This window comes from Eublepharis macularius, chromosome 7 (assembly GCF_028583425.1).
Source record: "Eublepharis macularius isolate TG4126 chromosome 7, MPM_Emac_v1.0, whole genome shotgun sequence".
NCBI classification, from domain to species: domain Eukaryota; kingdom Metazoa; phylum Chordata; class Lepidosauria; order Squamata; family Eublepharidae; genus Eublepharis; species Eublepharis macularius.
In genome coordinates, this window is record NC_072796.1 from 47,870,995 (window position 1) to 47,892,847 (window position 21,853).

The following is a 21,853-nucleotide window of genomic DNA, read 5'->3' on the forward strand; positions in this document are numbered from 1 at the left end:
CCTCTTGTGTTTCTGCTTGCACAAGCAGAAATTTTATGCTAGATTCAACCTGGTCAATAGAGGAGTGTTTTTTTTGTCAAGGTTGTTTTGTCATCTCGTGAGTGAAAAAAGAAGTGAGGAATCTTTATCACCCGGTGTGAGAAAGGAGAGCTACAGAATCACACATAGGACTCGCACCACCACAAGCCCAGCTGAGTTTAAAAGCAACCAGGGCAGGGCAAGGCTGCAGCAGGAGGGGCAGAGCACACACTACAAAGAAAGAAGGCTGCCAAGAGCCCAGCAATGGAAGAATTTCTTGCAGGCAGCTTCCTCTCAAGAAAGGGGCTGAGACAGGGAGGACCAGGCACTGGAAATCAACTCCATGCAGAGCTGCTCCTTGGGTGAGGCAGGGCCAGCAAGCAGGCTGTAAACCTAGGAAAGGTCCGGTAGACTCCTAATTAAAGGGAACACAATCTTTAGTTGCATGTGGAGGAGAACAAATAAAGGGCTCACTGCAGCTGATGATGAAGATGGGAAAAGGGGGGAACTCTGTGTGATGAGTGCTCCTACTCTGAAGACACCATTGGACCCAAGTGTGAGACTTGGGAAAAAATAGTCCTTGAATTTATCTGTTTTTTGGTTCACAGGTTTTTGCTGGAGGCCTAAGAATCGGGCAGTGAACTCTTTTTACTTTGCAAGAGAGAATTCAAAGGAAAAAAAACTGTTTACTAAATCTTTTTACTATATCATTTTAAAAGATTTACTATATATATATATATATATTTAAAAGATATTAAGCAAATTATTGAGTTGATATAAATATTCATCAATACATTTCTGAAATTGCATAAATTGCCCTGTTAAAAGTAAAATTTGCTTCCCGTTATTTTTTTGAGGAGAGTCACTGAACTTTTTTTAGTTTGTGCAAAAGAGAAAAGGTTACGCCAGAGCTTCAGGAGTGGGGAGAACAGGAAGATTCTGCCGGACCTCTGTGAACTGGGCTGTACTCGTGTTGGACAGATCAGGCCTTCTCCTTTCTAAGGAGTTCCAACTGGAGAAAAAGTAAAAAATAAACAAATGGCCCAAAGTTGTTTGTGTGGATTCCTCCTCAGACCAGTTGCAAACATTTTGTTGTTGAAACTCATAGCAGCCTGTGTGGGCACCAGAGCTTATTGAATGACATGGAGGAAGATGACCAAACAAAGGATGGCAGATGCACCTTTGGAAAATGGGGCATGGGAGAGGGGTGTTGAAGAAAGCCATACACAAACTCAGAAAATCAACATGGGCAGGAAATATTCATGGGGCTCCAAGATTCTTGCTGCCAGCTGAGGGTGGCAAAATGAGAGAGTCTAGTTGTCAAATACCTGGCAGACCATGATACATGGCTGGTGAGTTGCATTTGGCCTGCGGTACATATCACAAAGTTGTGCCAGAAGCTATGGTGTCAAAATGTTTAGACATTCCTGCTTTCCTCTGCATAATACATTCTAGATTGATGTCCATGTCTGAAGTTTGGGGAATAAGCTCAAGGAAAACAGTCCTCCTTTAATGGCATTTGGCAGTATCTCGTTGGTATACATGTTCTGCCCCTCCTCGCTGTATTGGTTTTGTATTTGCAGAAAGTTTTTAACATAAGATTCTCAAATGTGTCCCCTCACTTCTTCCACCTGCTGTCTGAAGTGACATTGTTCATTCAACGTCCTCACTACTCTATGAGTAGGCCTTGGCTTAGGTGAACTTTTGGGACAAGGGAGTTCTTGTATTGTGATCTATTTTGCTAGTAAACAAATCTAATCCTGGACAGAACAATATGCTGGAAGAGAAGTTGAAATCTTTTGTTTCCATGGGTTAAGGCAAATATAAAGAACACTGAATACCAAATAAAAAAAATCATATGAAGAAATTAAAACACAGAAATTACTACTTACAGAAGGCCTGAATGATTCTTATGTTAGACATTTTAAATAGCACTCTCAGCTTCGATATCTTTTTTGTTTTTTTTTCCAGCAGAGGAGGTGGAATGGCTAATTTGAATTACAAAAAAGCCCCGATAACCCCCCACACATCAATTTACCTGTGAACAAAAAGATTCACACAGAGAAAATGGGATTTGGGACTATTTGATAAATTACTGCAGACTACTTGAATATTCCATTAGCAAAATAATAGCTCGTTATGGAACCCAGAAGAATGTATTCTAATTATGATAGCAACCCCCCCCCCCACACACACTATGGAGTAAGAGGAATGCAAATGTTAGAACTGATAGCTATTTAAAAACTGCTTAGAGATAAGGTTGAAAACAAATGGAGGGGGGTTTATATGATCTCTGGCTTTCACAAGTATTTCTTTTTAGCATTAGTGAATATATTATAGTTACTTGAAGGTCATCTATGTACATTGGCCATTCATTCACATATTCTTGTGGCCCTTTCAGCCATTCATATGCTCACAAATGTACTTGTGTAAAAATATTACCTTATGTTATATGAGAAAAGATCTAAACAAAATATCCTTTCCCAAAATAATAGGATTAGTTATATGATTCGGGAAATGCCTCAAATGGTTTCACAATGTTTCATTCACAATATCCATTGTTTTGTACAGTTATTCATTTGTTGTGTAGCAATTAAAAATTATTACTTATTCTGCTTCTCTATTGAGGATGTGGCATTTCCCTGGTACTCAAATCACAGTATTTTGCCATTGGGGGAATCAGATGCTTAATCTGGCTACCACATACATTGTTGTTGCTATTATAGGTGCTGTCCAGAAAATGTTTGTGCAAATTTCATTTTGATAACAACAAGAAATACACTAATAGCGCAATCCTAGGAAGAAATCAATGGCTTAGACTGGAGTAACTCTTAGGATTGCACTATAATTTTCTTTTTACTATTGTGTCTACACAGTTCTGCATTTTTAAAAAGAACATTAGGTATGTATCACTACTGCAAGAACCTGAAGACTCCATGTCATACCAACTTACTTCGGGAATATTCAAGTTGACCTTAATACTACGGCATATTTTAATTTTTTTACATTATGATTTTTTTTGTGCATGCATAAACGTGCTTGAAAGTTGCTCATTTTAACTAATTTAATCCGTCGGTGTTAATTAAACTATGGGAGAATGGTCCAATCCCATTGAGACTTGCAATTTTGATTTTCACCAGACTGCTACTGACCTGCTGGTTTGTTTTGGCATGAATGTTTGCATTCAACTATCTTCTAGTGATCATTCACTCATCTATTTCATGAATAAGTAGCTGCAGTGGTTGCATATAGGAGCCAGTGCCAAAACAAGTCAGTCAATGTCTAGGGCAGCTTAGCCCTTTCTTTCTGTAAGGATCAATTCACATAAGACTTGGTCTTTTGGCAGGTGAGCCATTCCATTCTTTCCTAAAGAATTTATTTGCATGAGCAAATACAACATGTGAACCAGGTGCTTGCAGATAATATCAGTGCTTCTTTTAAAAATGATTTCTTTATTGGAATTTTACAAACAGCAGACTGAATCTAGCCAGCTTTGCTTCTGGTGAAAAGGGAGGGATCCCCTTTGACTGTTCTGGAGATTAGAAGACCAGTATATACAAAAGCCATGTGGGAGGGGCTGTAATAGAGAGCAGAACTGGAGAGCTCCAGGGAAAAATCTGGATAGATCAAACCTAATACAGGAGAGTAACAATAAAGTGCAAACAATAATAAATTAATAGAGGGAGAGTCATTCACATGTGGGGGAAAGGGGAATAAGATCATGCACATTTGTCATGCAAACCTTACATTAACCAGTATCATAATGCAAATATACCTTACTTTCCTCTCCAATGGGGACCAAAGCAGATTCCAAAATCTTTCCCTTCTGCTTCATTTTATCTCACAAAAACCCACCCCCATGAGCTAAATCTGACTGAGAGCAAGTAGCCGCCCCAAGGTCACCCAAAATCTTCCATGGCAGTGTAGGGATTCTCCCAGAACCTAGTCAGACACTATAATCTCTACACACCACTGGCTACAAATGGATGGTGGTAGTATGATTTGGAAAGAATTGTCCCAAAAGATCACAAATGGATACAAAGCTTCGTAAAAAAAATTCTATTTAGCTTGGATTTCTGCCAAAGTACAGTTTTGTTCATGAGAATATTGTCCCTGATTCTAAGTTGCCAGTGCATAGGGGTGGACTGCCTATTTAACTTACAGGGAAATTTCTCTGCCCTGGAAGGCTACTGACAGCCAGGAACAAGTAGCCTGGCTCTTGCTGCAATGGCTGCTCAGCTGATACCTGGCCAGCAGTGCCAACGATGGATGTTGGTTTACCCTCTGTTACCTCTTGCATTTCTGCTAGACAGGAGCAATGAAGGTGGAGGCAACAGGTGGGTTGACACCCATCATTGGCATTACTGGCAGGTCTAAACTGAGAGGCCCTATAGCATTGGCTGATAGTGCTGCAAGAACCACTCAGCTTGGCTTTCTTCAGGGCTGTTTTATCTTCCTATTCTGCCACTGCCAGTGCAATAGTAATGACCAGGGGTGCGCAATTCAGGTTTCTGAGTTGGGATAAATACCCGAATTGGACCCGATTTGTAAAGATTCAGGATTTCTGAACTGGGCCCAGCATCGTAGCTTGATTCGGTAATCCCGAATCAAAGCTTTCCAAAACAATTCGGGCTGCTTCAGAAAGCTTTGGGCACATTTAAACCTCACACCCTTACTCTAGCTGATTGGCGGGCTCCAGCAGTCAGCTGGAGAAAGGGGGGGTTAAACTTTAAAGTGTCCTCTGCACCACTCATGGGCAGCATGGAGGGCTCTTTAGGCTTGCCCAATGCTCCAGCTGACTGGTGGGCACCGCCAGTCAGCTGGAGCAAGGGAGTGTTAAATTTTAAAGAACCCTCCACGCTGCTCACGAGTGGCATGGAGAGCACTTTAGGCTTGCCAATTGCTCCAGCTGGCTGACAGGCACCACCAGTCAGCTGGAGCAAGGGTTTAAAAAAATTTTAAGTGCCCTCTGCACCGCTTGTGAGCAGCGTGGAGGGCATTTTAGGTTTGCCCATTGCTCCAGCTGACTGGTGGGCCCCACCAGTTAGCTGGAGCAAAGGGGGGTGGGGGGCTGGACCAGGACAAAGCTTTCCCCAGCCTTTTCACTTCAGTGTGCTCTGAATCTTTACAGAGCATACTGAAGCAGTTTAAATACCAAATCCTGAAGTGACTTGCTGCTTCGAGTTTCGGGCTATTTTGGATTGTTTTCCCACTTTGGGTATACCTGCAGTCAGAAACCCCTGCACACCCCTAGTAATGACAATGCTGTGAATTTCTAGTGAATTTCCTGTTGAATGCCAGAAGTGCTCTAGCAGGTACCGAAGTGGACATTGCACATTATGTTTGTCATTGCAAGCCTATTCCCCCAGAAAATAATGTGGATAAAAGCATATTTTGGAGACCATTCCTTCATTAGACACCGTAAAAAGTCTAACCTTTCTGAAACTAATTCTATTCATTTATGAGAATTTAGATAACCCAGGAAAGCAACATTGGAAATTGTGTAGCCTGTTGACAAGAGCTCTTTGGACTAAAGTCAAATTCACAGTTCCAAGCAAAAATTTTCTGGAAATACTAGCAAAACAGCTCAATATCAATATTATAAATGATATGCTTTTTACCACTGAACATGTCAATTTCCTGGAATATAAATAGAAATGTCCAATATGATGAGTTAATGAATATGTAACAAATTGCTCCTCCATTGCTCCCTGGGAAAAATAGTCATATTTCTTGCAGGCTGCAAGGATTTAAGCTTCATCTGTGAGGTGCCAGAATGTTAAATGTGACATTCAATAAACCACCTAGGAAAAGCTAAACAGTGCTAATCAGGCTATTTAATCTTTTAAAGTTAAGAGCGGCTGTAGGAGAATAGAAGGTGTAATTAATAACTCAATCTAGGAGAGTGGTGAAGGGTTTTTTTCCCCTTAAAGCAAAATCTCTGATAATAGTTCGTGACATTTTTTAAATACAAAATGAAAATGCAGAATATTGTGAACCATGCAATTGTGCAAAAAAATTTCTGGATTTTAATCCAATTAAAATAATTATGCATCTATAAATAAATTACTTTTTCTTGAATGTGGATTCATATACACACTAAGGAACTTTATGCACATCTGCAACACATTTCTTCTCTACCTCTATTGGCTTCTGGGCCCAGTCCAAAGGGCTTCTCTTGGTGTGCTACCACACACCATCTGTATTCTTCAGGAAGTCTTCTTGAAATGCCCTCAGTTATGATTTTCCATATAGCACAAGATAGGCCACAGAATTTTTTGGTGGGTGGCCCATTTCTCTAGAATGACCTACCAGACTGGGTGCTAGAGTTGCCAACATGTTGGATAATTGCTTGAGATTTGAAATGGAGCCTCAGGTTGATGAGGATTGGGAAGGGGAGGGAGGGACCTTAACAAGCTATACCGCCAAGCCAGCAGAGACACAGGGATCAGTGACAAAGATCTGAGTACCATTTTTTTTAGAGCTGTGTTTAATGGTCTGGGAGAGAGCCCTTTCTTCACCTGCTTCATATTGTATCAGGGAGCCCAAGCTCATTTAAGGAGACCTGGTTAGAGTAGACAAATAAGGTCCTAACTGAAGGAACAGATATGAAGCTGGCCATAGTGCTGGCTAAGTTTGAAGCCAGTGTGGACTCATACTGGCTGTTTTCACACAACTGTAAATGCCTCCAGAAAATCACGCAAAACTTACGGCACAGCGGTGTCTTCACAGTGTGATTTCCTGTTTAATGGCACGATGACGTCAGAAATTGCACCATTAAATGGGAAATCATGCTATGAAGACGCCGTAGTGCCGTGAGTTTTGCACAATTTTCTGGAGGTTTTAGGCATGTGAAAACAGAGGCCACTTGCTGGTGGCAACTTGTGCCAGTTAGGGTTGTTTGTTTGAAAATAAATACAAAAGTAAAAATAGTGTCTTTGTTTTTAAATAAATAGGGAGTTTACCCCACACCCCCAAAATGAAATGTTCAATAAAACTTGGTGAGCACCTAGAGACCTCTTCTGATGACAACAACAACAACATTCAATTTATATACCGCCCTTCAGGACAACTTAATGCCCACTCAGAGTGGTTCACAAAGTATGTTATTACTATCCCCACAGCAAATACCCTGTGAGGTGGGTGGGGCGGAGAGAGCTCCTAGAAGCGGTGACTGACCCAAGGTCCTCCAGCTGACTGAAGAGAGCTGGCCTAAATCATCTGCTTATTGGCGATATGGCCAGGGAGGGGGCATGGAGGAGGCATCCATGGAACCCTAGCTGCTGTACTGTACGGGGGTGGGCATCAACACCTCTTGACACAATTCTCTGCCAGTAAAAAAATAAATGAGGTGCCCAAATGCTGTTGTTGCCAGTGTCATTTGCCAAATAATGGAGTAAAATTTTCAGACATTAAATTTAGAATCTGGGGGAGATCTGAGTCCTCACTATAACTTTGATTTTTCTTAAAAGCAACCACTGAAAGAAATGGAAATGAAAAACAAATTGAGGAAGAAAAACCAACAGCTTTGATAACTAATTTAATGCAACTGACTGAATGTTTTTTTTAAAAACAATGTGAAAGGGAAATACTAGATAAGATTTTCTTGGCCTGCTCTTATCCCAAGGATCAACTGCCAGGGACTTCTCCAGCCAATCTGTGTTCCTGGTGGTGGGCATCAGTGTCTGCAGAGGTGGCACTTTGCAACTTTCCCCTTATAACAGAGTTTAATATCATCCCATGTGCCTCGGATCTACAGGCCTTGATCTGTACCTTTGAAAGGGCAACCATATCTTTTAGATTTTCAGCGTCATCTTTTATTACATCTGGTTTATTTAGCATGGGTTGACAGTTTATTAAAGGAGGGAGCAAGCACTGTGACTTGTTATTGAAATTCCACTGTAATTACTTCAGCTCTCATCAGCATTACAATTAAGTTCAATAACGAATACTTTAATATTATTAGGATATTAATAACTGTTCAATGCTGGCCAGCATAATCTGTTATTAAATTAAGTAACAGGCCATGGCTGGCTGACTGTTATAATGGATATTGTCACATCTCTAGTTTGTATGGATGCATTAATGATAGAGATATTTTGAGGAGAAGGAATTACAAATTGGTCTAAGGGCATGAATTAGATGGTATTCATTATGTATTGGGGTGCTTTAATTCCACTTGTAGAAGAACCACGTACACGCATGCTCACATGTGTGCACACACATTCAGTCTCTCTATGCCAGTAATCTTGTGCCCATCATTTGGAGGAACATTTTCGTAATGTTTTGAGATTTGTGAAGCATATCCAGTGTTTCAAAAACAAGATTCATGATCAATGATATTGACTTCCTTTCCAATATAAATCTCTGTTGAACAAACGATTGCCTTAAGTTTGAGCAACATATCTTCAATATTTGGAAAACCCACACATGCTTCCTCCCAGTTTCTTAGACATGCATGTTAAAAACAACTATGTGAAATGTGACTTTATTTGAATAACAGTAATGCTCCCACAGCATTATTCTTTGAATAACAATATGCTCCCAAAGCTTTAAAGGCTGTTTTTCTCTCCACCGATCCCCATAACTTTAAATTTGTGTGGGAGGGAACAGCTCTCTTTTTAAACTTTACTGTATAGCTATTTGCTGGACACGGACTCATTCTCAGCTAATCCCCTGAGTTGACTTCTGACCAGGGTCTTTCTAGACATGCAGTTTTTCAAAGAGTTGGGTCTGGCTTCCCCAGACTCAACTTGGGTTCCTGCAGCCACACAGCAGCTGTGGGGAATGGCTGTTAAAAAATAAAGGAGAGTTCAAAGGCGTCAGAATGCCTCCAAGGGGAAAAAACAGGCTCCTCCTCCCCCCTCAAGCCATTTTTGCATGTCAAAATAGTATGGGGAAGGTGATTGCCCTGTTTTTACTTCTCCACATGTACAGAATACTCCATCTGGAGCAGGAAAAACACACACACACACTATTTGCTGTTTTGGAAAAAAGATTGAGGGAGGAGGGAGGAACCACCCCCTGCAGGAGTGTTCTGAGGCTGTTTGGGCTCTTCTTTATTTTTTTTTATCAACCATTTATTTTTTAACTGCTGTGTGGTGGCAGGAACCTGAGTAGTGTCTGGGGAACCCAGACTCAACTCTTTCAAAACCTGCATGTCTAGAGAGACCCCAACAGATCCCAATGAAAAGGATTGGATAGGAATTCTTCAGAGCACCTTTTCTATGGGAAAGGGCTGAAGAATTTGAGACTTTCAATCTAGAAAACAAGATGGTGGGGGGGGGGGGCATGGCAGAGCCTTATGAAATTCTGCAGGCATTAGAGAAAGGAATAGAAATGGTGATAGCCATAGCACCCAATTCCTTCCTTCTGTGCTTGTGATCACCTTGACTGCCTATGGAAGGATAAAACTTTTCTCTCTGTGTCTAAGGAAACTGGAAGTGGGGGCAGAGAAAGACCGACTCTTGGCATGGCAACTTTTACATTACCATGTAATATTGGGTATATCCACAGGCAGCTGGCTGAGTGCTATTTAAACTGGGCTCTGAACTAGGCGCAGGCACTGACAGGCAGTAGTTAAGCTGCTCTTATCTTTTTTCCTCCATGTCACCGATAATGATACTGTAATTCTCCACAAACTGGGATCCTTTGGCTATGTTTTGACAGCATGCTTTTTATTCCAGTGGTCTGCACTATTCTTTGACGATGTCATTTCCGTTGGAGATCTCTCTCCTCCCCTATCTTTTCATTTCTGTTCTGAGGTCTTTTAAAGAAACATACTCCCCACCCCTGCCTTATATTTTCTTGCAGCTTTTTTCCCCCACCAGTGTGGATGGTTCTGGCTAACAGACATCTTTGCTTTCTTCACAGAATGATGTAGTAAAGAGATGCAGATAATGGCCCTGCTCTTTTTGAAGCAAGCGTATGTCCTATAACTGACTGCATGATCATAGCCTAACAGGGGAGTGATTGCAAGTAGCCGTTTTTTACATTGAGCCTGCTACCTCATTATCAGGAAGCTTGTCTGGCTAGGCCTCAGCCATCTGTGAAAGGAGCAGTTTCATGAAAAGAGAGGCGGAACTGCATCAGCGGAAGCTGTACCCAATTGTTTGAAACAGCTGATAATGAACAAGGTCACTGGATATATATCCAGAGGAGTTAGCCGTGTTAGTCTGTAGTAGCAAAATCAAAAAGAGTCCAGTAGCACCCCTCTCTCCCCTCCTCTTCTGTATTTGACCAGTTCGGATCATGCATCTGATGAAGAGAACTTGATTCTCGAAAGCTTATCCTACAATAAAATTGGTTAGTCTTAAAGGTGCTACTGGATATATAGAAGCCAACTATAGAAAATAACCTTTATAATGCATTGGATCCACAGGTGCAAGGACCTCTGCCTACAAAGCATGATTTTTCTGCCTCCTCCATTCCAAAGAGCCCCAAGGACCAACAGGAATAGAATTTCAGAAGGGAGGTGTTTCAGACAGCTGTGAGGGGACAAGAAAATCACATTCCATGGGTGGAAGAGCTTATACATGTGGAAACATTAGTCAGGATCCAAATCAACATCCCAACCATGTTGTCATAACAATATATCCTGAAACTATTGTTACCAGAACTGCTTTTTGTGGAATGGGGAATTAGCTAGCAGTCTGGAACTAGATTTAGTGCGGATCTTTTAACCAATATATACCGGGGTCCCTCTCCAGACGCTCATGCAATAGAGAGGCAGACTAAATAACGATACAACGTGTTTACTAAATAATGTGGCATATGCCTGAACTAGCACACGCATACAAGATTACACACAAGAGCTAGGAAAATAGAGTAGGAAAATAGAGACGGTTGCATTAGTGGGGTAGCCCACTTGAGAGCGATGAAGTTGGGTATACTCACAATCCTGACATGGAGCAAAGATGTAGCAGCAAGATGAGGTGGTCTAATGCCTGCACTAGATCCAATATAGAGTGACAGCAAGGAGTCTGGATAGGAATGGCACGCGCCTGGCTGGGATCAGGAGAGGAATGGCACGCACACCATGTGGCCTGAGAGACCAGCTTAAATACCCCAAAACGTACCCTGGGGCTGGTGCAGTTTCTAGTGGTTCTCACAGGTGAAACAAAGGTTTTAATGGTTCTACAACTACCATAGATGGGCCACTTTAGGAATCTGATTATATTATTGTGACACCTTGGGAAGAGGGGACAAAGGAGGGAGGGGGAGATCCGGGCGTGTTGAATGGATGTTCCAGTGGACAGGGCTTGTCCTGACATCATCATCTCTGGAATGCAGAGGCTGCTTTGAGATGCATTCACTAAGTGCTTGGGACGGTCGGCACTTAGCTTCTTCTCCGGGGCGGCTATTAAGATACGCAGAGCAGGGTGAGGCTTGCCGCTGCAGATGTGGTCTGCTTGCTTCTCCAAAATGGCTTCTCTCAGCAGGCTGCTTCTCTGGGTCTTCTGGCTGCCTGGGAACATGGCTGCCGGCCGGGCATGGCTGAGGCTTGCTAGCGGGCTGCCCGGTAGCGAGGGCAAGTTGGGTGACCGGCCCATGGGAGTCTCCAGACAGGAACTGGCCAAGGGGTGCCTGGTCAGGCTCGCTGGAGGTTTTCCTGGCTGGCACCTGGCTGCTAACAGCATGGCTTGGGCCCGGGCAAGGCAGGCTTCCATGGAGGCAGGGAACAGCAGGTATAACACAGTCCATAGCAGAGGTAGGAGCAGCCTGGTGAAGGTAATCCATAGCAAGGAGTGTAGGCAGGAAACAGGCACATGTAGCAGGGTCCAGACATGCAGGGAAGTCAGGATACTGGCATGGGCAGTGCTGCCCAGAAAGAGAGTCCCTATTGTAGTTTTAGTTCATAGCTTTAGTTCCTAGCAGAGGCAGGAATAGGCATAGTCTGTGGTAGGTAAACATGCAGGAAATAGACACGTGTGTTAAAGTGCACACATGCAAGGCAGTCTCTGGTGTAGCAGCAAAACAGCAATGCAGGAAACCCAAACACAGTTCATGGCAGGCCTGGGAGCAGGAGAGGGGGGCTATTTGGCAACACTATCCAAATAAGGATAATAGATGGTGGCTTGGTGGCCGTTTCAAAGGGGAACTCTCATGCCAGAGATGTGAGCTTCGTGACACAAACCAAAGGTTGAAAGAGCACAAGGACTCCTAAATCTGAACCTTTACTGTCTCAAAAAGAGACCATTAGCTGTGACACACCTTTGCAAATAGCACAATTATGCTTTGATCAGCTGTAACATAAGTGAGACAGAGAAAATGCTTAACATACCATCTGATCTGCTTCTGTACCATTTTTATCCAGTTACCGTTTAACAAGATCCAGACATCTGTGAAGGCCACTACTTGTGCACTATATCCCTGCCCATCTTGGTTGCTAAAATCTTGTAAAGACCACATAAATGACTCCTTGATATCACTAACTCAGGGCACCTTCCCTCACTTGCTCAAACAGTCTGTTATCTGCCCACTACTTAAAGAAACTAGACAAAACAGGTGGGGCCAGTTATAGTGCAGTCTCTAAGCTGCCCTTCCTGCACAAAGTGATTGAGACAGCAGTAGCTATAATCAACTCCAGGTCTTCTTAGAAAACTCTTGTGCTCTGGAGCCTTTCCAGTCTGGTTTCAGCCTGGGCTATGGTATGGAGATGGCTCTGGTGGCTTTAGCTGATGAGCTCCGCCTAAATCTTGGATTTATCTGCAGCCTTTGATACATTAGGCCATGCCATTTGGCTGAGATTTGGAGGCAGAAGTAGGGAAGTGCCTTGGACTGGTTTAAGTCATTCCTCATAGAACAGACTCAAAGTGTTGCCATTGGAAACCAGCTGTCTTCAGAGTGGGAATTCTTGCACTGATTTCCCATGTTATTCAACCTCTATGTAATGCCTTCATGAGAAATCAGTTGTAGCTATGGAATTAGGTGCCATCAATATGTAGATGATAGCTACCTCTATATCTCACTATCCAAATCCTCTGGTGATGTAGAGGTCCTGTGTCACAGCTTGACAGCCGTGGTCAAGTGGCTGGAAGGACACAAATTGAAGGTGAACCTGGGTAAGACAAAGATGATGCTGGCTGGGAAGGTGGAGATCTTGAAGGACATTGCCTTCCTCACCTTTGATGGGGTTCAGTTGGCCCTGGCTGACACAATTGAGCTCATGGGTTATACTTGATTCAGCACTGCTGCTGGAGAAGTCAGTAAATGCAGCTGCGAAAAAGTCTCTCTCTCAACTCAAACTAGCCTGGAAGAAGGCTCCCTACCTTGACACAGCCAATCCAGTCACCGGGATTCATACCACAGTAACAGCAAGACTAAACTACTGTAATGTTCTCTAGGTAGGTCTCCCCTTAAACTCCAGTCGGAGACTCCTGCTGGTACAGAACGCTGCAGTTCATTCAGTATCCCTATCCAAGGCATTTCTCTGAGACAGTTCTTACTCAGCCCTATTACTTGAGTAAAAAGGCCCTCCCAAATAATTCAGTTTTGCATAGTTTGCGGAAAAGCAAGAGAGTGGGAGCTTTCCTGAACAGCTCTGGCAGGCCATTCCATAAGCTATGGGCTACCACAGAGAAAGTGTGTGCAAGCAACTGTCGATTTTGCCCAACTTCATAATGAAGGCCTGCCATGACGAAGCATAGGAGGAGGGGCAGTCTTGGCAATATGAAGAGCCGAGGTATGAAGGGCTTTATATATGACAGTCAAAACCTGGAAATGAGCCTGAACGGATGGGAAGCAAGTGGAGTGACTGCAGAATAGGATTGATATGCATGTTCTACCTACTGAATGAACTGCAGCCTGGTTGTATGAGAGTCTAAGGAGCATATTAACTACTACTATTATTTTAAACATTACACATTTGAAGGAGTTCTACAATAATCTCCAAGTTTCTTTCTTTCTTTCTTTTCTATGCTCAGATAAAGGGCATTATTTTTCATATATTTTATGCCACTAATAACTAGCACACCCATTGCAGTCTGCAACCCATGAAGCCATTATATCCAATTTCTAAAATAGGTGGGTAGGTCTTAAAATGGCTATGCATTGTTTACACAGAAAATAGAAGGGACATATTATTCCCTTATCTTTCATCACTTGAGATTAACTTGAATGTCTCCAACATTTTGACCATAATAATGTAATCTGAAATCACAAAGCTTTCTTTGCTCACACTCTTTTTAAATATGAATTTGCTATGATTGGGGGGGGGGCAGGAGAGGGGGCTTGGGATTTCAAGAAACTGAAATTTCCCCCTTGAAAATAAATATCTAAATTATGAGAATGAATTATAACAAAATGCACTCTACCATTAACTGTCTTCTGTGTGGCTACAACTTTCCCTCAATATGGTTCTTTGTCATTTCTGCTTCCATCTCTGTAAAGTTAGCAAGACATTAATATATGCATGCAAATGAAGAACAACAGTCAATGTAATTACAGTGGCAATATGATAAGCATATAGCCGTGCTGCTCAATAATACTAAGTAGGAGCAGCTAGAGTTTAATTAAGTTTTGTAGGAGAGCATACAAATAGCCATTCTCTGAGTCCTTTCTGCAAAGTGTCCTGATTTCTGACTGTCTGCAGATGTGATGCTTCTGGAGTCCTAATAGCATGGCTGAGAACAATTAAAATAGTCCATTCTCTGCTGTCCAAGACAGCCTTTGGCAAGTCAATATATTGAAGAGTCACTGTACACTGGATTTACTTGTGTAAATGGAAGATACATCTGCTTATACAAAGAAGGCTGTGTGATTTCTGTGGTTTCCCCACTCAAGCTACAGCCTGCTTCCTCCACTGCAGACTACACTGGTCCTCCCATCATCAGGAACAGGTTTTTTTGTTGATGTGATAGGGAGGAGTTGCAGAAGTTGAGAAAAGTGGACAGGAGCCAGTCCTCAAGTGAAGTTCTCTGAATCCAGTTCCCTATCTAGTACTGATCTGTTTCTGTATTCAATGAAAAGGTATTCTCACTGCCATTATTGACTGCTTATGGTGGTGATCCCCAATGTGGTGCCTGTGGATACCATGGTGCCTACCACTGAGCTTTCTGGTTCCCACATGCTTTTTTCCCAAGAGTTCTCTTCCCAAAAGCAAACAGCATTTCCTGGTTTTCTTCCATCCCATTGGGCAGAAGGTGATTCATAAGGGTCTACTGGGTGTGCCCATTTGGAAACAGCTGCCTCCAAGATACTGACCTAATTGCCTTGCACAGCAGAAATTTTATGGTGTCTATCTTTTCTCAAAATTCCAAGGGTGGCTACTTGCTCAAATGGCATATGGTGACTGACCATTCCAGAACAGAGGTGGGCATGGACTGGGGAAAAAACATGGACTGTTGGTCTGTGGTCCGTTGCATTTCACAGACCACAAACTTTTCATGGACCCACCCTTGTTTGTGGACTGGTTCGTTGATCCATGGTCTGTCATTTCCTGGGGCCCTAGGGCAGCCTGCTTCACACTCAGAGATGCCACACTCACAGGGAGTCTTCAGGAGGCTCTCCTCCAGCCATCCTCCAAGTTTAGTGAAGATTGGATTTCAGATGTCCTAATTATAGACACCCAAAGCAGCTGCCCCCAGGAAAGTTCCATTAGATATAATAGATTCCATTAGATATAATAGAATTGACTTGCATTGGCTCCATTAAGATAAATTGCAGCACCAAAAAGTTGCAACGAAAACATGGAATGGAGTTAGAAAATCTTCCTCTGAGAACGGAAAGTGCTCTGCAGAGTTGCTGTTCTCTGTTATTTTTGCACAAGCTTAGATGCACTGTTCTGCTCTGACTGGGCCTGGAATGAAGCCCCCCCCCCCGAGTGGAATGAGCAGCTAAACTGCTCTGGGGATGGAATGACAGCCACCAGAGTGGAATGACGATCTCTAAGAACAGATCAAAGTGAGTTGGTAAATGTCAGATCCAGATGATTTTAAACGGATCCTCATGAAAAGGCTGTCATATTATAGATCATGTCTCAGTCTACAGACAGCACCGAAACAATCATGCACCCACCGATCCGTGGCATAACTTCGGTGCAAAAACATACCTCGAAAGCACAGATCCTCATTGATCCTCTTGATTTTTACATGAGGCCACCCAAAATCCACCACACAATTCCATATCATGTCTATTGCCACAAATGGCTCCCCCAAACCCATGCACTCCCTGTTTTGTTGCACCACCACCACATAAAAACATGCTTCAAAATCACAGGTCCTCATGATCTAGTGGCAAGGAATTCCCAAAGGAGGTGAGTTCAGATCCTCCTGGAATGAACCCAGCTATGAACAATAAGTTTCTCTGCTGGGATGCAGCCAGAGGACAGCAGGTGCTGGTGAACTAGGGGTCTGGAGGACCCATGGGTAAGGAGGTTAAAATTCCCCTTGTGTGTGTGTGTGTGTGTGTGTGTGTGTGTGTGTGTGTGTGTGTGAGTGAGGGGGGGGCTTTTGCACTTGGCAAGTGTCTGGGGTCAGCAGCCCAGCCGCCCCCAGACTTGCTGACAGACAGCGGCAGGGGGCAGCCGGGAGACAACAGTTCAACTGCTCTGACTGGCAAACAGAGCCAGAACCTGCCTACTCCAGGGGGAAGGGGCAAAAGGCCTAAGCCTCAGAAGGCTGGAGGGAGGAGGGAGAAGCCAGCTAGTCCCACCCTCCAGGGGGAAGAGAGGGGGCTAAGCAGGCTAGAGGAAAAGGGCCAAGGCAGGGGGAATAGGGACCCAGCAACAGCCCAAACAGAGCCCTTACCTGCCAAGGAGGAGAAGCAGCCACTACAGCCCAGAGCCACACCCTGGCTAGAGGACAGCAGCCTGGTTCAGGAGTGGCTAGGAGCCAAGCCCCTCCAGGTAGAGCTGCCACAGGCATTCTGGGGGAGGAGATGGGTAGCCCCGCCCAGCATCAAGGAGCAGGCAGCCCAGAAGCTGGCCAGGGCAGCTCCTTGTGAGCAGGGCCAAGGAGACCTCAGCTGGGGATGGCTCGCATTCAGCCCCACCCTGCCAGCAAGGCAAGGAAGCCAGGAAGGGATTAGTGGTAGGAGGGAAACACCTGAGGGAAGGCACAGCTGGGCCAAATCAGGAGAGGGAACAAGCCTAGAAGGAGGGTGGGGCAGGGAAAGGAAACCCTATATAAGGTGGCTAGGAAGAGCTCTGAGGTGGTGGGTGTGAGTAAGGAGTGATGATGTGGAGTGAGAGCAGGGCAATGCAAGAGTGGAGGCTTGGAGGAGAGTTCTGGAAGGAGGAGATGCTGGAGGACGCATAGGGTAAGCAGGCCAGGTTGAGCCGGCCAGCGAGTGGACTGAGAGGGAGTCTGGGTGATGTATGTCAGAACTGTGGCTAGATAATGTCCTTACTCCAGTCTGCCTTCTGCAATTAGACAATAGTCCATTGTTTCCAAAAGGCTTTTATTGAAGAAATAGTCCATTATAGTCCACTAGCCTGAATGCAATATTCAGGATGGTACATATGCATTGTTACCAATGACTAGCAAAGCATGAGGTACAAAGTAACAGATCACAGTAGGCCCAACCTCCCCCCATAGTTCTCAAAACAACCCCTTTGAAGTCAGGAAAGCGAAAGTTCCCAAGGCTGGTTCTTGGTGGAATGTCGGTAGCCAAAACAATCCTCTTCTGTGAGATAGCTGCCTGGGAACCTTGGCACCTGTGGAGACAGCACTAAAACACTGAAAGGATTAAAAATGGAGTCGGTTAAGCGAAGCAGTACAATACAGTATTCTGAACCTGACAATGCATACCACCCCTCCTTCCACAGAGCAGGGTCCTGTAGTATCCCTGGTGCATCTCTGATGTCAGGGCTGGCCCAGCTGGGGCCCTGCCCAGTGGTGGCAGCGACAAGCCCTGATAGCAAGAACAGGGGGTGGTCCAGAGCCCTGACCCACCCAGACACCTTCCCAGCTGGGACAAGTGTTCTAAAAATAATGATACTGTTAATAAATATAATATATAAAAGTATTCTGAGTCCTCACAGGCTTAGCCCCTGAGCCTGGCTGTGGAACAGAAGCAGCCAGAATCTCAAGCAAAAGCTTCAAATACGTCCCTCTGTGACTAAAACATCCACCCTGCAGTTTCTCTGGGTCTTACTGCCTGCTGGAAACAGAAACCGCTTGCCTGAGAGGTGGAGGGAGGGATTTACTCCTTCTTGTCTCATAGAGAAGAATGGGAGCTCTCTGACAGCCAGAGAAGGTCTGTGGATGTCCCCTCTGTTGCCTAGGGAATTGATTGTTTGGCACCGGCACGTCTGGTTTCACAGACCAATGAACTGATGGACCAGCCCAAAAGTAATCCTGTCCATGAAAAATGGCCTTCCACAACCCGCTGGTTTGCAAATGCTGAACCGGGCTGGTCTGTGTCAAATTTGGGGCCATTTTTTGGTCCATGCCCACCTCTATTCCAGAAGCTTGTTAAGGTTTTCTTTATGCACAATTTAAATAGTCCATATGCTTATTTCTTAGGTACATTTCTATGATTATGTGCAAGGATAGACAATTGTTATTTCCAGTTCACCCTTGATTTTATATAATTCAATTAAAAAATTGTCATGTTTTTAATTTAAAGGCAGGTTGCCACTTGCAAACAGGGTGACTAGACTCCTGCACACAGGATACTTAATGAAAGTTTGAGTCATATAGGTACTTTAAGCTATTATCTGTTTTTTAATCCTTTGCTAATAATTTCCTCATGGCTCCAGCAGAATGAGTTCACATTTGCGAGACCTATCTGCAATGAGTCCAAGATCTCTTTCAAAGCAGTAACTGACTCATTTGTCAATATAGTACATTATAAATTGATTATTTCTCTTAATGGCCTTCATTTCAAAATTTCAAAATGAGTTTCATTTTGTTATCCAGTCTCTTGGCTCTGTGAGACCTTTATGTAATCCTTCAGTCAGATTTAGCTATCTTACATGATTTGGTATTGTTTGCAAAGTTTGTCACTTCATCATACCAGCCATTAATGAGCATTAATAAAAAGAACAAGTCCAAGTTCAGACCTTTGGGATATATCAGTATTTATCTCTCACTGTGGCTCATGTGTACTACTTTCTGATTGCTGTCATCAGCAAGGGATATTCCATTCTATAACCTGAGTGTTTAGCTTTTTTGAAGAAAATGTTGGACTTTGTCAAATAACCTTTAGATCATGTGTAGGCAATGCTTTGGGGCCAAGGGCCCCAAACCTACACTACCTACTTGGCATGCCAGCAAGTGGATGAGAGCTCTATTTGGTAAGACACACTGGGAACAAGTTGAACTGCAGTGGAGTTGTCAGCACCTCAGGAGCTTGCATTGGGCCTGGCTAGTGCCACATGGATTTTGAAGGCAAGGATGGACATAAGCCATGAAACTTGCCTTCTCTCATGCTGTCAGTCCCAATGGTGCCACCAGAATCTCAGAAACTTGCCTCATCAGTTGCTTGGAGAAAGAACAAGCCATGTGAAACAAGCAAAATGGTCTGCTGCTTTGCACATTTACCAGGGATTGCCTACACTTATGTTAGATGATCTTTGTACATTTACAGACATCTTTAAAAATGCTAAACCTAGGCAGCGTGACTTCCTTACCTTTTCAAAATCCATGTCAGCTCCCTGCAAATACATGCATTGTTTTTGTCATTATGTTTCTGTCATTTTATCTAACACTGAAGTCAGATCTACTGACCTATAGTAGCCATGGGTACACTGAGAGCTTTTAAAAATATTTTTTTGAAAAGCTTTAAAAACCCTCTGGTGAAATAGTGGTGGTAGAAAGTGCCCTCAAGTCATAGCCAACTTATCATGATCTGCTGGTGAAGTAGCTAATTCTATGTCAGTGTCAGATCTATATTTAAATTCCTCCTCAGACAAGAGCTCTCCTAATAGACTAGAGTTGTCATATAAATTTCATTCAATCAAAAAAGGGACTTTCCTTCAGATAAAACACGAGACATGTTGAGGAGATTTAAGAGTTTCAATAAGACTATCCAAAAAAAAATTCTAGGAGGTTCTGCAAATCTCTAGGTTGCCTCCAGATTTACTCTAAAATAAAATTCAAAAGGAATGTAGAAGTTACTCCTCAGACAAGACCGTTGAGGCATTTTGAAGGAAGCAAAAAGAAACTAAGTAACATTCATGGCATTTCTTAATGGTGATTTGCATATTCTAAATTGCTATTACTTAGTCAGAAAGTAACAATTGTGTTGAGGTTTTTTTTGGTTACTCTGAAAATTTCCTGAAGTAATAAACTTTCATATGAAAATTCCATGGAGCTTCCTGAGGTCGTGGCCTTTTTCCTCCCATAGCAGAAAAAGTAGGTGTTGCTTCTAAATGACTCCCACCAGAATGGAAACACAGCACTACATATTCTGTAATCTGGTAACACTCTTCATGTTCTACCTATGTCTTTTTTTGCCAGGTTGTGGAGGAATGTAAGATAAAGGCTGCAATCTAGTACCTGTATCATTCATGCACAGTTGAATCATGTTGATTTTAAAGACTATAAAACATTAAAAGGTGCACCAATATAAAACAACCCTATAATCAGCTCATTTCAAGGCTTTTCCTTTCTTACTATATATTGAGCAGATATAATCAAAATTGCCTTGCCTCTGTTGGAAGCAATCATGTGTAAGCTTTGAAAGGTACAAACTCGTTTTGCTGTCAGTTGCCAGAAAGACACAAAACAGATATTTGGCTGCAGACGGGCTTTGTCTGGGTCTTGCACTGTCTTTTATCATATAGGGGTTGAAGGTAGATGTTATTCTTCAAGGTCATGGTACCAGAGTGCTGTGAGGTCCCAAGACTTTGCAATGAAACAAGTAAAAAATAAATAAATAGGCCACTTGTGTAGCAACTGATAGTTGGATATAAAGAGTCAGTGTTAATAATAACAGCTGAGCTGATGCCTTTTGGAATCCACAGTGATAAAATAGTCTTTGAAATGCTGAATGTTCTAGCCTTTAAGGACTGCAGCAAGTAAACTGTAGAGGCTACAAAAGAATGGATTAAAGCCAGTGCAAGCAGCATTGTGCCTGTTTATTTTATTTTTTTTAAAAAATGGTTTTTGTTGTCAAAGTCAGTCCTGGGATTAGCACCATTTCAGTTTTGGGGACTGGAGGGGAAGATAAAATTCATAAAGTCAGAAAATTCTGATTCCCTAAGATTAAATAAGGAAGAAATTATTATTTTCCTCTTATATATCTCATGATAACTACAGCAACTGTAAAGTAAATGGTCATTTCCCTTTCTAAGCAAAGGTGGCTGTGCCTTTGGCAATTTAATTGCTTATAACTAGAGATGGGCATGAACCGAAAAATGAACCAAAATTAAGCACGAACCAGGCTGGTTCATGGTTTGTGAACCACAGTTTGTCAGATCCCATTTTTGACAAACCACCATGAACTTTTAGGCTGGTTTGTTTGGTTCATTTTTTGGTTTGTCACTGCAGACGGCTTGGTGGCAATTGATCAGTTTCCTAGGCAACAGGGGGTGGACTTCCTGCAGACCTTCTGCTGGCCTGGAAGTGATGATTTTCTGACCTTGATGTGACGTTTTCACAAACCGGTTCGCGAACCAGGGGAAGGTTCATGGAAGTTCCTGGTTCGTGGTTCGTGAAATTTGACGAACCACAAACCATATGGTTCGGGGTTTTTTTGGTTCGTGCCCATCTCTGCTTATAACCATAACTAGCCAGCCAGCCAGCCATTCAATGTATAAAAATCAGTTTAGCTGGTGCTTTGTTTGTTTAGAAAATGTAAATGCCTCTGAGGAAGCGTACAGTTAAAACAATAAAACAAAACCAACAAAACATAGCTATTAGGAACAAAACAAATTCAAGCAACATAA